The sequence below is a fragment of the Ixodes scapularis genome, unplaced genomic scaffold (assembly GCF_016920785.2).
Source record: "Ixodes scapularis isolate PalLabHiFi unplaced genomic scaffold, ASM1692078v2 PGA_scaffold11__112_contigs__length_91849675, whole genome shotgun sequence".
NCBI classification, from domain to species: Eukaryota; Metazoa; Arthropoda; class Arachnida; order Ixodida; family Ixodidae; genus Ixodes; species Ixodes scapularis.
The window spans coordinates 33,049,377-33,053,775 of NW_024609837.1; positions in this window are offsets into that span (position 1 = coordinate 33,049,377).

The window sequence follows — 4,399 nt, forward strand, 5'->3', positions numbered from 1 at the left end:
GGTTGCCTTGCGCCTGCTATAAGAGTAGTAAGTCTTTAGTGCTCCACCCTACTTCTCACCCTCTCCAACTCAGTCTAAGATCGACCAGTTTTCGTTGACGCTCAGCAAAGTTTTTAATTGGAAACAACTACTTTGCTTATTTTCGCAAATAAAAGAAGTTTTAATTATGATACGTATTCTAGTTAACCTACTTATCATGATGATTAGCACGCCATATCATGCCTCTCTTTGCCGTATAACTTACCTGCACAAACCGCATTAATGTAGCTTTCAGGTTTATTTTTTGTTAAACAAATATGTAAAACCTAAAAAAGCACCATGTGCAGTCACGGAGAGCTTAAAAAATGCTGGGACGTGGCGAGGCGTGCATTGCGTAATGCCAAAACGCAGACTTCATTTTGAGTTCTAAACAGATGTTCCGCCTCATCATTCGCTGGGTTGACTTAGGAGGTCACAAAGATTGGCTCTTCGAGTGATTTGCGGGCAACTAGACGAGCAGGCATTTCATAGAGGGTAGGCTGATGTACACTTCGACGAGAGTTAGTTCGTAGCCTGTGCCACTTGTTCGTCAAGAGTAATGTTGCAACCTAATAGCGATACTCAAGTGTTGACAAAACCAAAAAGAGTTTTCTAGTCAAACAGGTGTACGTTTCCAATAAATTGTTTTAAAGTAAAACTTTCAAAACCTTTCTTGCCAAAAAAAAAAAACGACCGATCAATTTAAAACGAAAAGTTTCTTAGAAATTCGTATTTAGAAAAAAAGAAAAGCGCAGAAGTGATCTTCCGGAGATTCCAGCCTCGTAAAATTTTGGTTGCCTAGGTTGCGCATTAATCGTGTATACTAGCAAGAGACCTTCGATTATGCTTCTTTTACGTGTAAGCGTTCACAGTCAGCACCAACGTGTGCAGGGACGACGTCGGGCCCAGTGATTCGACGCTTTAGCGCAAGAGGGCGTTTGATACCTCAAGTAACTGACCGATTCTAGCACTTGAAACTCAGAAAAAGTTTGTATTGCTTTGTATTATTATTTTTTGTGGTTGTTGTTGTTGTTGTCGCTGCATGCGTAACCTCCGAAATTTGTGCGCGAGGAAGACGTATTGTGTAACCACGGCACGAGGAAGCAATCGATATAGAAACCCTCCGTGGACTTTGCTCACTCATGTTGGTCGCGCCGTAGGAAGAAGGGGGAAGGGAAGGAGTGGAAAAAAATGAAAGCCGCTTACAACTCCCTGTAACGCCGAATTAGAGCGCAGCTCTTGAGGAGGAGGAGGGAAGGGCACTGGGGGGGGGGGGGCTTAAACTAACCAGGGGGGGGGGGGGGGTCACGTGACCTTGGGGGTCACGTGACCCCCAAAGCCGATGTCATCACTGACGTCACTGATGACGTCATCAGTGACGATGACGATGCGGGTACCGATGACGTCATTAGTGACGTCACTGATGACTTCACCAGTGATGATGACGATGACGATGCGAATGTCGGTGACGTCATCAGTGACGTCGCTGATGACGTCATCAGTGATGATGACGATGACGATGCGGATGCCGGTGACGACATCAGTGATGTCACTGATGACGTCATCAGTGATGATGACGATGACAATGCGGATGTCGGTAACGTCATCAGTGATGATGACGATGACGATGCGGATGCCGGTGACGTCATCAGTGATGATGACGATGATGATGTGGATGTCGGTGACGTCATCAGTGATGATGACGATGACGATGTGGATGCCGGTGACGTCATCAGTGATGATGACGATGACGATGTGGATGCCGGTGACGTCATCAGTGATGATGACGATGACGATGCGGATGCCGGTGACGTCATCAGTGATGATGACGATGACGATGCGGATGCCGGTGACGTCATCAGTGATGATGACGATGTCGATGTGGATGCCGGTGACGTCATCAGTGATGATGACGATGACGATGTGGATGCCGGTGACGTCATCAGTGATGATGACGATGACGATGCGGATGCCGGTGACGTCATCAGTGATGATGACGATGACGATGTGGATGCCGGTGACGTCATCAGTGATGATGACGATGACGATGTGGATGCCGGTGACGTCATCAGTGACGATGACGTCATTGGGGGGTCACGCGACATCGGCGGGGGTCACGTGACCTCGAGGAGGGGCTCACGTGACCTCAGGGGAATCACGTGACCGGGGGGTCACGTGACCTCGGGGGGTCACGTGACCCCCATGAGGTCACGTGACCCCGGTGGGGGGCTCGCGCGGTGCATTATGGGACATTTCCCATGATGCACCGCGCGGTTACGCCGACGGCGACGGCGACGGCGACGCCGCTCAAGCCGGAAACGGGCCCCTAAGAGCTGCGCTCTAAAAGGGGAGGAGGGGAGAGTATTCGCACACCGCTTACAGTTCCCCTTCCTCCTTCATCTCCCCCCTCCACTGTGCCCTCCCTTTCCCTCTCTCCTACAGAATTTCCCAAGCGGACCTTCCGTTGTAAAACGAGCCGTAAAAAATGGTTCCTGCACATAAAAAGCTCACACTTTCACCGAATATGCACTGAGCAGACCAATTTTACCATGTGGAATTTCGAGGCGTAGTTATCTTTCTATGAAAACTTAGAACGAAAGTCTTGCCAGGGTCAAAGCTGAGCGCGTTCGCAAACGACCGAGTAAGCGACGCGATTTACTTATGGCGCCATCTCTCGATAGGCGCAGCGAGCACACAAAAGAGTGCGTCGTTTTCTTGCTGCTCCCATCGGAATGGCTCCACAGCAAAATAGCATCGCTTACTCGGTCGTCTGCGAATGCACTCAACCTTGACTTTAGCAAGTTTCTTGCTCAAAGTTTTTTACGGAAAGTGAATTGCGCCTTGAAATTTCAGACGGTAGGACTGACCTCAGTGCCCATTAGGTAAAAGTTTGAATTTGGCATGTGCAGGCGCCAATATTTCCAGCTTGTTTTGCAGCAGAGGGCCCACTTGGGACAGCCTATATATGGCTGCCAATATGAGCAAGCCCATTAAGTTTATCTAGAGCCATCGCACCTTCACCGCATTTTACGAAAATTCCTAGTCTGAAGAGTTTTATAGGTTGTGCCGGGAGAGAAAAATGACCTGAACAAAGATGAGTTAATTAATTAGAATTCAATGTTCATTGTTTTAAAACATCGACTTTCTAACATATCAAGTGTTGTGGCATCTGTTCCATCGTAGCTGAAACGAGAGCCACGGCCCCGCGATCTAAAACGCAGTGCGGCCCGCAAGATGCGCCGCAAACGCCAAAACGCGCCTAGTACCCCGGGCGACCACCGCGGCGCTATCGGTTGATGACAGCACCGCCGCTGGTTAGCTTGTTCCGGGGTATCTCTCCGCTGATCATTACCTCTCCGCTGCTCCTCGTGGCCAATTCATACGACGGACTGCTCCGCGTACGGATTTTTATTTGTTTATTTATAAATACCCTCAAGGCATGAAGCATTATAGAGGGGAGTGGTACAGCAAATACAATAAGTAAAATGGAATAATAATTGGGAAAGCATACACGAAAGAAAAAAAAAAGAAAACAATGGTTACAAATGATTAATACACTTTGATACTATATAGTCCACTAGCCTGAAACCGGCAAACACAACGTCTTCTACTAATACAGTTAAATAATCAATCAGATATATTTTTTAAGGCAGATTGAAACAAATCATAATTAGTAATAGTGGCTATCAGAGAGGGAAGGTGGTTCCAGTCACTAGACGTACGTGGGATGAAGGAATAAAAAAAGGAATTAGTGTTGCATGAAATGACTCCTACTTTATGTGGGTGATCCATCCGTGACGACATGTATGAAGGTGATGTTAACAGTTCACCGCGTAAAGTGGTGTGGTGGAAAATTTTATGGAACAAACAAAGTCGTGCGTTTTTGCGTCGTGACGCTAGGGAAGAAAGACCTAGGTTAGATTTCATGGAGGATACGCTAGCAGCTCGTTGGTAGTTAGAATATATAAATCGAACCGAGTTATTTTGAATCATTTCCAGCTGATTAACGAGAGTTCCGATGCCAGGATCCCATATCGCTGAAGCATATTCTAGTTGTGAGCGCACAATTGTTTTGTAGAACAGTAATTTAATAGAAGTAGGGGCCGAGTAAAAGTTGCGTTTTAGGTACCCAAGCATACGGTTAGCCTTGTTAGTAATGGAGTCGATGTGAATTTGCCAGCTAAGATTAGAAGTAATATGGACGCCTAAATACTTGTATGATTCGACAATTTCGAGTAGAGTACTATCAAGGTGATATGAAGGTAAGTTAGCGGAACAACGAGAGATTCGCATGAATTTGCACTTGTTAACATTTAGTGTCATATGCCACGTTTTGCACCAAGAAGTAATAGCGTCAATATCAGATTGAAGTGCATGCACG